Source organism: Bubalus bubalis, chromosome 6 (genome assembly GCF_019923935.1).
Source record: "Bubalus bubalis isolate 160015118507 breed Murrah chromosome 6, NDDB_SH_1, whole genome shotgun sequence".
Classification (NCBI taxonomy): Eukaryota; Metazoa; Chordata; class Mammalia; order Artiodactyla; family Bovidae; genus Bubalus; species Bubalus bubalis.
In genome coordinates, this window is record NC_059162.1 from 91,286,229 (window position 1) to 91,305,200 (window position 18,972).

Sequence of the window (18,972 nt, forward strand, 5' to 3'; positions counted from 1 at the left end):
TCACTGCTGGGTGAACTCCCCAATTCCCCCACCCCATCCCACTCCGGAAAGACTAGACAAAGGAGGAAACTCTCCCACCTTACCCTACCCCACCCCCACACCTGGGCCACCCTCCCTATGGGAACCGTAGGGACAGCTCACCCGCATGCATGGTGTTCTTAAGCAGGAGTGGGCCCCTGTGAGGAGATGCGAAAGGAGATCAAGTCAGGCAAGAGTGGCTTTTTTGGTACTTACTGAGCAAAGTCTAAAGGCCAGGCACACACATCCGCTCACAAAATCCCCCTGCATGCACACACACACATACACACCCAGAAGTTAGATATGCTTACTCCATTGTATGCTTAAGGAAGGGGAGGTCAAGGGGAGGTCAAGTCACACACCCAGGTTAAGTCTGGCCCTCCACAGGCTAAACATCCTTCTTCAGTCATTTTCCCTAGCTAACACCTACAGCTTCACCCCTTCAGATTTCAGCTTATATGCTACAAGCCTTCCAGGTCCCCCAGACAGGTGAGGTCCACCTGTAAGTTCCCAGGGCATTTTGTCCATTTCCCCTTTCTTGGCACACCATATCTGGTTTCCTCGCTAAACCACAAGAGCCACAAGAGTCTAGCACCCCCACCTGCCCTAGAGCCCGAGCTCCGCAGCAAGAGAAGCCACCACAATGAGGATCTCGCACTCTGCAATTAGAACACAGTCCCTGTTGGCCACAACTAGAGAAAGCCCTCATGCAGCCACAAAGACCCAATGCAGCCAAACATTACAATAAATAAATAAAATAAAAAGGAGTCTAGCACAGCACCTGGCACACAGTAAATGTTCAATAAATGAGCTTGTTATTTCATCCTTTTATCTCTTCTTCATTCATTCATCCATTCCGTCGCTAGCTCATTTCATCATATATTCATTTCTTATCCATTCATGCACTAACTCATTCACTAAATCATTTACTCATACCATACATTTTGCTGTGCACATTATGGCTTGGCTTTGAAAAAAATAGAGATTCATAGTCATGTTGTCCTGGGTTCAAATCCCAGCTCATCCTCCTACTAGTGTCAGTAAACCTGGGCAAGAGACACTCCCCACTCCCATCCTCCTTGTCTCTAATATGGGGAACATAAAGCCTGCCACCCAGGGTGGTTAAAGTCTCAGCATCTGGCATGGAGCCCACTTGGCCCACTGAAGGTCTTCTCTAAATTAGTTACTCATTCTGTTACTTTCTGTGAGGCATTATGAGCAGAGTAAGGTACTTAGAGCCCAGTGGGACCTTCCTTCACCCCCAAGCCAGCAGTTCATGCAGAGCTTTGCAACTTGCCTCAGAGGAAGGAAGTTTCACTTACCATCAGCACCAGAGGTGATTTTACCCTGAAGCTAATGAAATTTAAAATTTCAAGGCTCCTTGCTCATACAGTTCTTTTCCAAAGGGCCTGTACATAATTTTGTATTCATAATTTTGTCTTCTACTTAAACAGGAGCCTCAAAATTATAAAAAGCCTCAGGGCTCCAAAATACCCTGGATCATCCCTCGTGTATTCTCCTCTCTGTACACACATACACACACAAACACATGTCATATTTATCAAAAAGAGGCATTTTCAACCTGGAAAAAATTTGAGTCAGGTACAGCCTATGATGCAGTCAGTAGGATTTTGAAAGGCCTACCTGGTTTAACCTGTGAAAGAACATAAGCTCTACTCCTCTGACACAATAAATGCATAATACTGGTCACTGGGCAAAAAGCCATGGGTCTCAAGCCAGGCTGACCCTCCTTTATCCAGAAGAAAAGAGCAGATCTTCCTCACTTTCTTCTATTTCCTCAATCCTCCTCCTCCACCCTGCAACACACAGGTGAGTCTTCAGAGCTTAGGTAGGCAGCCCACATCTTATCCTCCACCAAAGGGATATTGTGCATTAGGAAGATGGTGGTTGTTGAGGTGGGACCCAGGGGAACTAAAGGAAGTCACTATACAGCTGCTTATTGGCCTTTGCCCCCAGGTCCTGGAGCCCCCGTTGAGGAGAACAGAGGGTGGCCATAAACCACCTAGCCCCATCAGAGACTGAGAATCATTGACTGGTTCCCATCCTTTCTCCTCCACCTTTATGAAACCTTCCAGGCCCTGGTAAGGGTTTCTGGGGCTCTCAGAAAGAGGAACTTTCAGTGGATCTTCCAGTTCCTCATTGAGAACATGTCTATCAGATGTATGGGCCTGGAATGTGTCAGGCACTTGTATGAATATGTATACACGCATGCACGCACACACATCTGACATTGCTGTACCTTGGTTCTAGAAAATCCAAACAGACTTTGCCATCATTCCTCCAAATCAGATCCTCTTATTCTCTTACATTGCAAGGCACTGGAACCATAATCCAAGCCAGATACAATATCATCCTTGACTATACTCTTCTTGACTTGCTTAATCCAAATTTTGCCAAGTTCTGCTAATTCTGGCTCCAGAAAATTTCCCAAGTATCTCCTCATATCTCCATCACCACTGCTAAACCCTAGTATGGCTCCCACTGCTTTGGGACTCTGTCTTGGAATTGCCCTCTCAACAAGGATCCCTGTGCATAGGGGTCACTCCCAACAAACCATTTTCCAAATTGAGCACAAAGTTCTTCCTTTAAAATTGCATTCAACAGTATGGTACTGGCAAAAAGATAGAAACATAGGCTAATGGAATAGAACTGAGAGTCAGGAAATAAATCCATGCATCTATGGTCAACTGATCTTTGACAAGGATGCCAAACCTGTTCAATGGGGAAAAAATATTCTCTTCAACAAATGGTGGTGGGATGACTGGAAATCAACACCTGAAATAATAGATTTGGCCTCTTTCACACTAAATATAAAACTTTAATCACAATGGACAAAAGACCTAAATATAAGAGCTAAAATTGTAAAACTCTTGGAAGAAAATATATGGATAAATCCTCATGACCTTGGATTTGGCGATGGTTTCTTAGATATGACACCAAAATCACAAGAAACAAGAAAAAATAGATAAATTGAACATTACCAAAATTAAAAACTTGTGTATCAAAATGCACTATTAGAAAGTGAAAAGACAACTTACAGAAGGGGACGAAATATTTACAAGTCATATACCTGATTAGATCTAGTATCTAGAATAACAACTAACAATATCTTACAACTTACAACAAAAAGATAAACAACCCAATTTAAAAATGGGCAAACAACTTGAGTAGAACACTTTAGTCATTCAGTTCAGTTCAGTTCAGTCGCTCTGTTGTGTCCAACTCTTTGTGACCCCATGAATTGCAGCATGCCAGGCCTCCCTGTCCATCACCAACTCCTGGAGTTCACTCAAACTCACCTCCATCGAGTTGGTGATGCCATCCAGCCATCTCATCCTCTGTCATCCCCTTCTCCTCTTGCCCTCAATCCCTCCCAGCATCAGAGTCTTTTCCAATGAGTCAACTCTTCACACAAGGTGGCCAAAGTACTGGAGTTTCAGCTTTAGCATCATTCCTTCCAAAGAACACCCAGGACTGACCTCCTTTATAATGGACTAGTTGGATCTCCTTGCAGTCCAAAGGACTCTCAAGAGTCTTCTCCAACACCACAGTTCAAAAGCATCAATTCTTCGGCGCTCAGCTTTATTCACAGTCCAACTCTTACATCCATACATGACCAATGGAAAAACCATAGCCTTGTCTAGACGGACCTTTGTTGGCAAAGTAATGTCTCTGCTTTTGAATATGCTATCTAGGTCGGTCATAACTTTCCTTCCAAGGAGTAAGCATTTTTTAATTTCATGGCTGCAATCACCATCTGCAGTGATTTTAGAGAAATGTAAATCAAAACAACACTAAGATAACACTTCACACCCACTGTGGTGGTTATAATTTTAAGAAATGGAAAATAGCAAGTGTTGGCAAGGATATAGAAAAATTGGAACCATCAAACATTGCTGGTGGGAATGAAAATTATGTGGCCCCTATAAAAACCAACCTGGCTCTTCCTCATGAAGTTAAACTAGAATGGCCATATAATGCAGCAATTTCACTCTTATGTATATACCACAAATAACTGAAAATTGATGTTCCAACCAAAACTTGGACACAAAAGTTCACCAGCTGTAGTATTCACAAGAGCTAAATGTGGAAACAACCAACATGTCCATTGACTGGTAAACAGATTAAAATATATATATATATGGTATATCCACACAATGAAATATTATTTACCCATAAAAAGAATTGAGTGCTGATACATGCTAAATATGGTAAACTTTGAAAATATTATGTTATGTGAAAGAAGCTAGATGCAAAAAATCACATATGATATGAGTCCATTTATATGGACTATCTAGATAATCAAATCTAGAGAGATTAATAGCAGATTAAAGCAGACAGACTGTCATGGGCAGGAGAAATGGGAGAATGGGAAGTGACTTCTTAATGAGTATGGGGTTTCCTTTTAGAGTGACAAAAATATTCTGAAGCTAGATAATGGTGATAATTGTGCAACATTATAAAGGTACCAATTGTCACTGATAGTAAATTCTATGCTATGTGTTTTGTACAACAGCTTTTTTTTTTTTTAATGCATGTAACAGATAAGAGAGAGCCCCTGGACTTCAAGGAGATCAAACCAGTTAATCCTAAAGGAAATTGGTCCCGAATATTCATTGGAAGGACTGATGCTGAAGCTGAAGCTCCAATACTTTGGCCACCTGATGCAAAGAATAGACTCATTGGAAAGGACCCTGATGCTGGAAAACATTGAAGGCAGGAGGAGAAGGAGACAACAGAGGATGAGATGGTTGGATGGCATCACTGACTCAATGGACTTGAGTTTGAGCAAGCTCAAGGATTTGGTGATGGACAGGGAGGCCTGGTGTGCTACAGGCCATGGGGTTACAAAGACTCGTACATGACTGAGCCAATGAACTGAAGTGAACTGAACAGACAAGAGGGCATAGACTCACTTTTCCATGCTCTTCCTTTGTAAATACAACTAAATATCCTGGAAATAGTTCAACAGACAACCAAAAACAAACCAAAAAAAGGACTCAAATCTAGAAAGAAGGCAGTGGACTAGCTAGAAACCTCAGGGCTGGAGGGATGACAAGGTGGTGAGTTCTCTAGGGTTTTCTTTTTATCTCCCATATATTCCAGACTGGGTACCAGAGAGGCCTGTAACACAGATCTGCCAAGAGCATAAACACACTTGCAAGAAAAGAAAACCCTGTTTTCTCTGACCAAAGGACCAGAAAGAGAAGCCCAACAAAGAGCGAGCCCGGGGGGAGCACCACTCCCTATTCCATGCCCAGGGCAGCAGCAGTTCAATCCATCTGCAGTGGCAGTGGCAGTAGAGCCTTGTATCATGGGCCCGCCACTGAATGGCAGAGAAGTGACTAGGGCCCACAGCTCCTGAACCCCACAGGGACGCAGTTGGCCCCGAGACATGCCTCATTCCCCTGCAGATAACAGCAGTACAAATAAACAGGAGCTCCAATAGCTGAAGAACAAAGCAGGCTAGTGCTCTGGAAGCTATCACTGAAACCATTGTCCAGATAAGTAGCCCAGAACCTACACTCTAAACCTTAACCTGCTAAAATAAAAGTTTTAAATAGGCTCAAGAATCTCTTAACATAATATCCAAAATGTCAAGGATACAAGAAAAAATTGCTTGTCATACCAAAGAGTAGGAAAAGAGCATCCTGATGAAACAGATGTCAGAATTTGTGAAAATGACTTTAAAGCAGCCATAAAAATACTTCAACAAGCAAGTACAAATCCTCTTGAAACTAATGATAAAATAGAAAATCCCAACAAAGAAATCAAAATTATTTAAAAAATACAGTAACCAAAATTAAGATAGAAATTATTTTTAAAATTCAATAACTGAAAAAAATTTTAGCTTGCTGGATGAGCTCAATAGTAAAGTGAAGATAACAAGATAGAATCAATGAACTTGAAGACAGACTAATAAAATTTACTTAATCTGAACAGCAGAGACAAAATAGACTGAAAAAAAAACTGGACAGTTTCTCAGGTATCTGTGGAACAAAACAAAATATCTAATATTCATATCATCAGAGTTTTGGAAAGAGAAGAGAAAAAGTGTTGAAAATTTTCAAAGTAGAAATGGCTGAAAACTTCCCAACTTAAGGAAAGATATAAACATACAGATTCAGGAAGATAAGAAAATCCAAAATGGGACAAACCCAAAGAAACCCATGCCAAAATACATCATGATTAAACTTCTGAAAACTAAAAGCATTGAAAAAATTATCTTAGAAGCAATCAGAGAGAATTACCTATAGAAGAACACTAATTTGAATGAGAGTAGATTTCTCATCTGAAGCCATGAAGGCCAGAAAGAAGTGGTACCCATTTTTTAAGTGCTGAAAGAAAAGAAGTCAACCACAACTTTTATAACTGGCAAAGTCATTCTTCAAGGATGAGGGGAAATAAAGATACTCTTAGACAGTACTTCCCTGTTCAATGGTTAAGACTCCCTGCTTCCACTGCAGGCAGCACGGGTTTGATCCCTGGTAGGGGAACTAAGATCCCACATATGCTACAGTGTGGCCAAAAAAAAAAATGATAAAGGAAAAATATGTGTAAATTCAACCATGCCATCCCCCCCTTAGAACCCCTCTGTGACTTTTCATGGCTTTTTAGACTGTGGGGGTGTCGGTTATATTTTCTAAAAGACAGATTCCCAGGGCTTCCCTGCTGATCCAGTAGTTAAGAATCCATCTTGCAATGCAGGGGACACTGGTTTGATTCCTGGTCTGGGAAGATACCACATGCCTCGAGGCAACTAAGCCTTCAAGCCACAACGAGGGAGCCCACAGAGCCCTACAGGCCGTGCTCTGCAACAAGAGAAGCCACTGCAATGAGCAGCTCAAGCACTGCAGCTAGAGAGTAGCCCTGGCTCGCCACAACTAAAGAAAGCCCACTCAGAGCAAAGGAGACCCAGCATAGACAAAAATAAAAGCTAATTGATTAAAAAAAAAAAAAAGATTCTCAGGCTTCACCCTTAGAAATTCCACTTTGTAGCTCTGAGGGGACCCAGGAATAAGTATTTATCAAGCCCCTCCACTCCTCCCCAAAGTGACAGTCACATAGCTGATGGAAAGGCCACAAGTGGAGACACTCGGATCTTCAATCTGACGTCTGTGTTTCATTTGCCAAGAGCCTCAGCCCACAGGCCTTACCCTCCACTCTTCAGCTACATCCATCCCTTCTCCCAAGCCACATGCTTGAGCCCCTTTCAAACTTCTTCTGGTGCTTCCAATGGGGCCTTTGCAGATACCCTTTCCTCTTCCTGAAGACTCCCACCCCTTCTGCCCCCAGACTGCCCACCACTTCATCATTCCCCTGGCCAACATCTAGTCACATTCCAGATGCCAGTTTAGGTTTCTGTTCCTCTAGGAACGTTCCTAGGACCCTCAAATGTGGCTGAGGTGCCCTCCTCGTGTGATCACCTGTATCAGAGAATTGCTCTGTTTACCTGTGTGTCTCCAGTTTAGAAAATGAGCCACGTGGATATCTATTACCCCTGTTTTCCCAAGACACTGCCTAGTACCCAGAGAAGATTCAGAAAACATTAACAGAACAAGGAAATGAATGAACGACAACTCTTCAAGACAGGTACCATCATCCTCATTTACTGGCACGTCAATTCAGACTGCTCAGGGGATATAAGTAGATTTTTACAAAGCCTCCCACAAGTGGCAGAGGAAGGATTCAAACCCAGGTATACTTAGCTCACAAGTTTCCCTACAGGATCCCAGAGATTTCCGAGGTATGAGTCACTCAGTGAGACCACATCTTCCCACTTCTCATTCCTTATTCCCTCTGCCGCTCTTAGGCCTCTGTGATGTGTTAAGTCACTTCAATTGTGTCTGACTCTTTGCGAACCCATGGATTATAACCCATCAGGCTCCTATGTCCGTGGGATTCTCTAGACAAGAAGACTGGGGTGGGTTGCCGTACCCCACCCCCTTCAGGGGATCTTCCTGACCCAGGGATTGAACCTGTGTCTCATGTCTCCTATGTTGGCAAACAGGTTCTTTATCACTAGCACCACCTGGGAAACCCTCTTAGGTCTCTATCCTACAGGGAAAATCCAGTGAAAACAACACATCTCTCCTAATGCCCAGCTATAATGCACAAATCCAGGGCTTTGGAGTCAGCTGAACTTGAATTCAAAACCTGCTCTCTCTCTCACCAGAGGTGTGAATCAGGGAAGGAAGCTTCCCCACACTGTATGACTATCTTAATATTCAATCCATGAGATAAGCATAGAGAATAAAATGTGATAACGCACATAGGAATTTTCATAGCATCTGACCCCCAGCAGTTCCCCCAGTAAGTGTCCATCCTCACTGTCCCTTCCTCCCTATGGGTGACGGTTGGGTGGTGGCCTTGAGAAAAAGACCAAGTCTAGCTTTCAGTTCTCTGCACCCTCTCCCCCTAGTCCGTGGTATTCCCTCCCTGGATCTCACTCTCCCTCTCCTCCCCCAGACTCCCACCCACCGCATTCTCAGAACTTGATAGCCTAAATGCTTTGTCCATGAGCTTTAAGCAACTGTTGTAAAGTTCAATGCATTACCTCCACCTGGGGCATCCACATGGTAACAGAAAATTCAGCCTTAAGTCAAAGGTACGAAGTTCTAAGAGTGGAATTACAGCCAGAGGGAGACTTTTACCCAGGGGGGTGGGGTCAAGGTGGTAACTGCCTTGTGGAGGTTGTGGCAGCTGCCCCCACCCCTGGGACTTTCCCAGAGCCACCCCTCTGCTTACCTAGGCTCCCCCTCACCCCCAGCTCTGGTGTTGCAGTCTTTGTGAGGTCACCATGACTCAGAGTTCCCAGCCAATGAGGCCCCTTCTATGCCTACACAGTCGGAAGAAGCAGGGAGATATCCTTTCTAAGAAGGAGGCATCTTCAGCTCCTCCACCACGGCCTGGAAATGACCTAGCTCAGACTAGCTCAGATAAAGTCTGACTACCTCACCTGGCATTCAAGTCTTCTCATAAAATTCCCTCACCCTGCAACTCAGTTGTTGTTGTTCTGTCGCTAAGTCAGGTCCAACTCTTTGCAACACCATGGACTGCAGTACACCAGGCTTCCCTGTCCTTCAGCATCTCCCAGAGTTTGCTCAAACTCATGTCCATTGAGTTGATGAAGCCATCCAACCATCTCATCCTCTGTCGTTCCCTTCTCCTCCTGCCTTCAATCTTTCCCAGTATCAGGGTCTTTTCCCTGATGAGTAGGCTCTTCACATCAGGTGGCCGAAGTATTGGAGCTTCAGCTTCAGCATCACTCCTTCCAGTGAATATTCAAGGTTGATTTCCTTTAGGGCTTACTGGTTTGATCTCCTTGCTGTCCAAGAGACTCTCAAGAGTCTTCTCCAGCACCACAATTCAAAAGCATCCATTCTTCAATGCTCAACCTTCTTTATGGTCCAACCCTCACCTCCGTACATGATTACTGGAAAAACCATAGCTTTGACTATACAGATCTTTGTCTGCAAGTTGATGTCTCCACTTTTTAATATGCTGTCTAGGTTTGTCATAGCTTTTCTTCCAAAGAGCCTTTTAATTTCAAGGCTGCAGTCACCATCCGCAGTGACTTCGGAGCCCAAGAAAACAAAGTCTGTCACCCAACTCCACCCCATTCATCCTGGCTGAGGGCCTCAATGTCAGACGCCCAGACTCTGGCCCGTCTTCTCAGTAATGTCCTGCAGGACAGGCTCTCCCCTCTGCCAGCCACCTGCATCCTGCAGCCAGGTCATGTCCATGCACCTGGTCTGGTCTCCTCACAGTCTGCTTTTGCTTGCCTATCCATCCTGTTTCTGCTTCCTTTTCAACTTTTAAAGTATGCACTAAAGCATCATATATATGTCAGATTCCCTGGTGGTTCAAACGGTAAAGAATCTTCCTGCAATGCGGGAGACCCTGGTTCAATCCCTGGGTCAGGAAGATCCCCTGGAAAAAGAAATGTCTACCCACTCCAGTATTCTTGCCTGGAGAATTCCACAGACAGAGCCTGGCAGGCCCTAGTCCATGGGGTCGCAAAGAGTAGGACACAACTGAATGGCTAACACAAAACATGATATACAGGCAGAAAACTGCACAAACCAAGTCAATTTTGGATGACTCTTCACCAAGAGAGCACACCCATGTAGCGGGCACCCAAATCTACAAACAGGAACTACCAGGATCCCAGAAATCCTCCAGTAAGTATCTCCTGCACCAAGGGTAATTGCTAGCCTGATTTCTTACAGATCTTTTAGACTGGCCTGCTTCTATACTTTATACAAATGGGATTATACAGTACAAACTCTTTTGTTTCTGGCTTCTTTGATTCAATATTAAGTTTGTGAGCTTTTATTTGTTTTTGCATGTGGTGGCTGTCCCTTCTTCTAAATGTTGGCTCTCTTCCAGTCTCTTCCTCCTTTTAATCTCTTTCCAGAGCCTCCAGGTAGTTAGTTGTTCTTCATATTTTGTCCAAAGTTCATAATTGTTATCTCTAGGGGGTTGGTCTGATAGGAGCTACCTTGACATTACTGGAAGTACAATAGAATCTCTCCTCTATAATATTTTTTCTTTTTTCCTTTCTTTAGGATTACTGATTTTGCCTTTCTTCTCTCACTCCTTCCCCCACCTTTTCTATTTGTATGAAATTTACATATTCTATGTCTATTCCTTACAATTACTCTAGCCATTTTAATGTGCATACTTTAAATAGAAAAATCCAAAATTATACTCCAAAATATCCAAAATATAACAGATAATACTGTTATCTGCAATCCTCTTTCAGAAAAATCAAGAAACAAGAGACAGCAGAAGAGTTTAACACTAAACAGCCAACTTACATACCATTGTTATCTTTTATTTTAGTCCTGTTCTGATGTTTAAATTTACCAATTAGAAGTATTTCAGCTTCAGTTTGTATTGTATTGTATTGTAGCTGAAGCTCCAATACTTTGGCCACCTGATGCAAAAAGTCAACTCACTGGAAAAGATCCTGATACTGGGAAAGATCGAGAGCAAAAGGAGAAGGGGACAGTAGAGGATGAGATGGTGAGATAGCATCACTGACTTAATGGACATGAATTTGAGCAAACTCCAGGAGACAGTGAAGGACAAAGGAGCCTGGCATGCTGCAGTCCATGGAGTCACAAAGAGTCGGACATGACTTAGCAATTGAAAAACAGCAGCAATTAGATATCATGGTTTTATGCAATCGATGTTTAGATTTAGCCACTGTGTGTGCATGTGTGCTAAGTTACTTCAGTCAAGTCTGACTCTTCTCAACCCTATAGACTATAGCCCTCCAGGCTCCTCTGTCCATGGATTCTCCAGGCAAGAAGACTGGAGTGGGTTACTGTGCCCTCCTCCAGGGGATCTTCCCGACACAGGGATCGAAAGGAGGTCTCGCACATCTCCTGCCTTGGCAGGTGTTCTTTACCACTAACGCCACCTGGGAATCTTCAGATTTAACCACTACTCCACAAATATTTTGTCTGATCATGTAAGCAGCAGGACTCTATCAGGCCTTCCTGGGACAGAACCATCCCCTCCTTTTCCTTCACCTGTCTCTTGTTTTTTTCCTTCACCTGTCTCTTTAGCCTCCTAGGCCTACACAAGTTCCAAATAATAAATTTAATTATAGAAGTGAGAAAGTGCAGAAGCAAAGGAAAAGTCAAGCAAGACAAAATAATACGTTTAGCCATTAAACAAACGGCTTCCCAAGCGGCACAGTGGTAAAGAATCTGCCTGCCAATGCAAGAGACACAGAGACTAGGGTTCAATCCCTGGGTCAGGAGGATCTCCTGGAAGAGGAAATGGCAACCTACTCCAGTATTCTTGCCTGGAAAAATCCCATAGACAGAGGAACCTGGTGGGCTACAATCCAAGGAGTCGCAAAGAGTCAGACATGACTGAGTGAGCACATTAAACAAAGTCAAGGACTTTTCATTCCTCCTCAAGGGCTATAGATAATATCCTGTCCCATGTCCTTGGAGCTGTTTTGCAGAGAATGAAACCTCCACCAGGTGGAAGAAGTTAACTGTGTGCTGCCCACAAGCATGTAGACCCCAGACTGCTTGGAACCAGAAGGTTGATGATGTTGACCCCCAACTACCTCACCATCAACCAATCAGAAGAATGTCTACCAGCTGATCACACACGCTACCATCTGCCTCCCTCACCCTGTCTTTGAAATCCTTTCCCTAAAGCCATTGGGGAGTTTGGGTCTTTTAAACACTAACTGCCTAAAGTCCTTGCTCGGTGCCGGATAATAGACGCTGCACTTTCCTTCACCGCAACCCAGTGTCAGGAGATTGGCTTTATTGCACACAGAGGTGTGAGTGGACCCAAGTTTGATTCAATAATGATCATTTTTTAAAATTTAATCTCAGATCTTCCATCTGGGATCAATTTCCTTCTGCCTGAAGAATGAAAAGTGAAAGTTTTAGTCACTCAGTCGTGTCCAACTCTTTGTGAGACTGCCAAGCTTCTCTGTCCATGGAATTCTCCAGGCAAGAATATAGGAATACTAGAGCCATTCCTGAAAGACCTGAAGAATAGCCTTAATAAATTCAATAAGAATTTATTAGTGATGGGGCTTCCCTGGTGGTCCTGGGGTTGAGAGTCAGCTTGCCATACAGGGGACTCAGGTTTGATCTTTGGTCCAGGAGTATGAGCCCCTGGACACCAACTACTGAGCCTGCGCTCTAGAGCCCAGGAAGTGCAACTGCTGAGCCCAAGAGCTGCAGCTACTGAAACCCCTGTGCCCTAGAGCCCCTGCTCAGCTACAAGAGAATAGAAGAGAAGCCCGTGCACCCCAACGAAGAGTAGCCCTCACTTACTGTAATTAGAGAAAGCCCACATGCAGCAATGAAGACCCAGCATAGCCAAAAATAAAATAAACAAGTAAAAATTTTAGAAAACAATTTATTAGTGATAAACTCTTTTAGTTTTTGTTTACAAAAAATATTTTATCTTCATTCTTGAAAATATTGTCACTGCATGCAGGATTCCAGGGTGTCTGTTATTCTGTTTTAGCACATTGGAGCGAATCTCCCACTGCCTCTGGCTCCCACTGGAAATTATTCCACTGGAATCATTTCCCAGTCTCATATCCTACCATTTCCTCCTACAGTTTCTGCTTTAGCAACACAGCGGTTCCCGCAAACTCACAGTAACATTTCTTACCTTTATGCCTTTTCTCAGGCTGTTGCTTCCATCCAGAGTGCTTTTTTCCTCCCTTTCATCCCCATTTCATCTGCATGACTCCTACTTATCTGTCAAAACCCAGTGGTACCTTCTGTAAGAAGTCCTCCTTGGGCCCCTCCCCGCAGCTCAGTAGGACTTTCTCTCTGCTCTTGCAGCGTAGATCAGAACTGTATTATAGTGTGCTATAAATCTCTGGAAACTTGATTGTTTCCCTCTCTACACTGAGAATGCTTTAAGAACAGAGACCACATCTTATTTATCTTTGCACACCAGGTACCTGAGGCCTGGCCCATACGTGGTGCCAAATATACTTGGCAAGTATTTCAATACTTCAGGAAGTATTTCCTGAAGAAATGTTTTACTCTCACTTTGTCCTCCCAAACCTCACTCTTGCTCTGTTCTTTAACACTTAATCTGTTCTCTGCCACCTCCTCTCCACTGGGGTTCTGCCTCTGATGATATGGCTGAGTTGAAAGTCTTGTCCTCGATCTTCATTCTCTGCCTTCCCTAGAGCATCTGCTTTATGATGCTCAAACTTAGGAATCCTCCTTCCTTGATCTCTGGAGCACTTCACTCTGCTGGTTCTCTCCCTGCCCCAGATTCTTTTTCTCTTGTGTCCCTTTCAGTGTCCCCATCCTCCCCCTACCCCCCACCCAGCACCTTACTTTTGTGTCCCTTGGGATTCTAGGCTTGGGTCTCCCCTCTCTCACTTGGGACCTTATCCATACTCCTTCCTTTAATTATGGTATCCATGTTTGTGACTCCTGGCTCAGTCAGGGTCCATCCTGGAAAACAAGAAACCAGACTATGTATTTAAAACAGAGGTAATGTTTAAAACAGAAGAAGCAGGGTCTTCCCTAGTGGTCCAGTGGTTAAGACTCCTGCTTCCTCTCCAGGGGACATAGGTTCGACTCCTGGGTGGAGAACTAATTTTGCATGCCTCTTGGCTAAAAAATAATTTTAAAAAGAAAACAGTTTTGTGGTGATAGCGAGGAGCCAAATGAGCAGGAGGCAGGGATGCCACAGTGGGCATGGGAGCCATTCATTGCTAGACATGTTCCCTTAAGCAGAGGGAAAGGGATGACGAGACTGCCTCTCCCTTCTCCCACCCGCCTACTGAAACGGAGCAGGACCTTATGGCTCCTGCCCCCAACCCCCACCATGTTCTCTGTCTGCCCTTTGTCTGTGCAAAACTTTAGTCAGAGAATAAGTTTAATCCGAGAAGTGAGAAATGCTGAAACAAAGGAAAACAGTCAAAGGAGATCAAATAACAATAATGTAGTCATTAAGCATATGACTTATGAGCCCAAGAATCTTCAGTTCTTTCTCAAAGGCTATAGATAATATTCTGAGCCATATCCTGTGAGCTGTCTTATAGATACCAGAACACCAGGCGAAGAAGTTAACTACATGAGGACCAGACTGTCCCCAGGCCTGGGGCTGCCACAATTCTGAGAACCGATGCCAAGAAAAGGGAACAAGTGCACCCCTGAACTGAAGATAAACTGTACCTAAGACCACCAAGATGATGTGATGATGGTAGTCAGGTGACCAATTTGAAGATGTTTAGTGTTAGAGATCACTGTACTGTTTCTGCATGTAACCCCCTCCCCCCACTCTGTCTATAAAAGCTCTCCCCGCCTGCTTGTCACGGGGTGAGTTGGCCTTTGGATAGTTGTCTGCCACCCTCCCCGCCCCTAGTTGCCGGCATCTGAAATAAGCAAACTTTCCTTTCCACCAACCTGGCCTGTTTACTGTCTTTTGAGTGGTGAGCAGCTGTACCCCTCAGTGCACACCTTTGGTAACACTACTCCTGCCAGTACCACCCCTTGGCTGACGCAGCTGGAAGGCAGACAAGGGGGCAGGGTTGAACTCAATGCAGGGCCAGGGAAGAGCCAGGAGTGGATCTGCGGACACCCTGGGCTGAGACTAACATAGCCCCATCCCTGGGCTTCCCGCCCCAGCTGGTTCACCATCTACATACCGGACGTGACTCATCACGTTTTACTTGAATCTTCTTCCCACAAAACAGTTTCCTCCTCCCAACTTTCCTATTTCTATCAGTGATCCCTGATTCTCCAAGAGACAGGCTGAAAGCTTCCAGCAAAGCCTCTGACTCCTCAATCCCTCTCCTCCTTCCTCCACGTGGCATCAGTTTCCAGGTCCAAAAGATACTTTGATGAAAATATGCACAGATCCTCCCCTTTCCTCACACCCAATTCAGATCTCCTCTTTCGCTTGTTTTTCGTATGTGTGCGTGGCATGTGGGCTTTCTCTAGTTGTGGCACACAGGTGTACTTGCCTCATGGCATGTGGGAGTTTAGTACCCAGACCAGGGATCAAACCTCTGTCCCCTGCACTGGAAGGTGGATTCGCAACCACTGGACCACCAGGGAAGTCCCTTGTCTGGCTTCTAACAAGAGCTTCTTCGCTGGGTTCACTACTTCCGTTAACTTTTTCCTGATTCATGCTACACCACAGCCTGCCATCACCAGTGAATCAAAGATGACTTTTTCCACCCTGCAGCCTTATTGCCCCACCACAGGCTCACTCAAACCTCATGACTAACAGCCTTCTCCCACTTCCCCTAGGATGTCCTAGGATGCTCTCTCCTTCTGAGCCTTGGGTCATCCTGCCAGTTATCTGGAATGGCACTTGGTCTTTGCCTCTCCCACAGTGGAAACCCCACCCAACCATGCAGCTCCACACTGATGTAAATCTTAGGGAATGAAATCTTAACAGCAGATTCCAGAAGTCTTAAAAATGTGCAATTCTACTTCTGAGAATCAGGCCTAGAACAACATCAGGAATATGGCCAGAGAGGCTCATTGGAGCATTTGCTTATTAAACAATCCAGGTATCCAACATGGAAGGTAATGGTTCCATAAACTAGGGAAACAGCCATTGAATGAGATTTTATACATCTATTAAAAGTGAAAATTGGGGGACTTCCCTGATAGTCCGGTGGCTAAGACTCTGAACTCCCAATCTTGGCAGCCCAGCTTTGATCCCTGGTCAAGGATCTAGATCCCACATGCCTAAAAGAAGACAGGAATCCTGAGGGCCACCAGTAAGACCCAGTGCAACCAAATAAATAAATTTTATTTTTAATGATAAATGTAATCATATAGGGAAATGCTCATATTATATATGTGGGGAAAAAGCAGATTACAAATTCACATTTTATAAATTATATACATACATGTACAACAACACATCATCTTTATCAAGCACTTGGTTGGTACCAGGTACTGTCCCGAGTGATTTACATGTGTTTATTCATTTAACCCATACGACAACCCTACAAGATAATAAATGAGGAAACTGAGATACAGAAAGGTGAAGTGACTGCCCCAGGTCACACAGCTAGTGGGTGTCAGAAGGAAGTACAGGCAGCCCAGAGTCTGCACATTGAGCTGCGCCGTCTCCCACGAGCCATGGAACTCCAGCCTTCTTCTTTAAACAGGCAAATTTAAATATTCTGCAGCAGATGATACTACCTTAAAACCGAACAAGTACGATAAATATTGGGATGTGATACAGAACAGTATCACAAGACAATTCCTTTTTTTTGTTCCCTTGTTTTTTTCTTTTGTTTTACAAGAGAATTCTTTTTGAAGGTTGTTTTTTGGTTTTAAAGCTTATATACTACATATGCCTGGAAAAAATCTAGAACAATATCCATCACAACTTTAATAATAACTTTCTCAGGATGGCAGTATTATTGTTGTTTCTTTCTTTTTTTTACTACCTTTAGTTTTTCTTCAAAATCTACAATATGTATATATTATTAGTTTACTAGTGTTTGGTTTTAAAAACAATATATGATCCAATTAGGGCAGCAGCTGTGCCATACTGGTGTCTCTATCCCCAATATCTAACACAGTAAGTCACACAGACTAGGTGCTCAGTAAAAGTGAACTGAATGTCCTTTAGTTATGGATCCTGCCTCCTGGACAGTCACCCTCTAAAGGGATTTCAGGACAATGTGAGTCCACAGAACTCAAGGATATGAAATGACAGCGGGCAATTTTCACAGGAAAGAGGCCTCTAAGTATAGGAAATCATTTCAATGCTGCATTCTTAGGAATCGGTAACCACTTTTCTCTTTGAAACTAAGCATTTTGAGTGATTTATTACAAATTTACAATGACAGTTGTCAACACCAGTTGGCTTTTCTTTTCTTTTCTTTTTTGGCATGAGGAAAGAGTCTGTTGATTGCCTTGCTGCTCAAAATAAAATAAAAAGGGGAAATAAAAGCTAACCCTCGCCATGGCAGGTAGAATAATGGCCCCCCAAAGACAGCCACATCTTAACCCCTGGAACCTGTGACCTTACTTTATATGCAAAAGGAATTAAGATTACAGATGGAATTAAGATTTTAACTAGCCAACCTTAAAGTGGAGAGATGATCCTGGATTATCCGGGTGGGCCTAATTTAATCATAAAGGTCCTAAGTGGAAGAGGGAGGCAGAAGAAAGTAAGACTGAGAGATGCTAATATGCCCAACCTTGCTGGCTGTGGAAATACAGGAATAAGGCTAAGAACCAAGGATGCAGGCCAGCTCTAGAAGCTGGAAAAGACCAGGGAACAGATTCTCCCCTAGGGCCTCAGAAAGAAACTCAGCCGCACCTTATGTTGATTTTGGCCTAGAGGGACTGGAAGATTAAAAATGTGCTCTTTAAGCCACTAAATTAACACATCCACCAAAAAAAGCCAAAATTCTGGTAATAAATGTGCACTAAAAAAGTCTTGAATTGAATGAAAGCAACCAGTTAAAACTGCTTGCTGAAACTATTTTTAAAGAAAGAATGATCACCTCTTTTAGGGGAAATTTCTCCCTAAGAAATCCTATCCAAACTTCAGTCAGTAAATTCAGTCACTCAGTCATGTCTGACTCTTTGCAACCCCAAGGACTGCAGCACACCAGGCCTCCCTGTCCATCACCAACTCTCAGAGTTTACTCAAACTCATGTTCATTGAGTCGGTGATGCCATCTAACCATCTCATCCTCTGTTGTCCCCTTCTCCTCCTGCCTTCAATCTTTCCCAGCATCAGGGTCTTTTCAAATGAGTCAGTTCTTCTCATCAAAGAACTGGCCAAAGTATTGAAGTTTCAGCTTCAGCATCAGTCCTTCCAATGAATATTCAGGACTGATTTCCTTTAGGATGGACTGGTTGGATCTCCTTGCAGTCCAAGGGACTCTCAAGAGTCTTCTCCAACACCACAGTTCAAAAGCATCAGTTCTTCGGCACTCAGCTTTCTTTATAGTCCAACTCTCACATCTCACTTAAAGGACACTTACTTCTTGGAAGAAAAGTTATGACCAACCTAGATAGCCTATTAAAAAGCAGAGACATTACTTGGCCAACAAAGGTCCGTCTAGTCAAGGCTGTGGTTTTTCCAGTAGTCAAGTATGGATATAAGAGTTGGACCCAAACTTCAAGGTCCAGGTCAAATTCCACCTCCCCCAGGAAGCCTCCCAGATGCCTTAGCCTTGGTCAGTTTCTTCTCCCACGGCCTTAACATTGCACCCAGATTCTATGCCTCAGAGGAATCCATGTCATATTCTCCCTGTGGTTCAGGGGCCCCAACTGGTGAGTGTTGATTGTTTAGGAACACTCAGTCATCTTTCCTCACTGAGGTACCTCTAGGCTGTATATCCCCACTCCATCTCTCAGGGCACAGTGGGAAGAACTCCCTGCAGCACCAGCTCTAAAGATCACTGTTCCACATCTGAAACGT

At 43.8% G+C, this 18,972-nt stretch overlaps 1 protein-coding gene across 1 annotated transcript in view; it reads right to left on the reverse strand.

Annotated features, from left to right (window-relative positions):
* The window catches only part of MROH7 (maestro heat like repeat family member 7), a 51,021-nt gene extending 42,230 nt beyond the window's left edge, over positions 1 to 8,791 (reverse strand). The window contains exons 1-2 of the mRNA XM_025288658.3: positions 8,597 to 8,791; positions 142 to 176 (exon numbers count right to left, since the gene is read on the reverse strand). The gene's annotated coding sequence lies outside the window, so the exon portion shown is untranslated. The remainder of the gene's footprint in view (positions 1 to 141; positions 177 to 8,596) is intronic.
* Between the last annotated feature and the right edge of the window lie 10,181 nt (positions 8,792 to 18,972).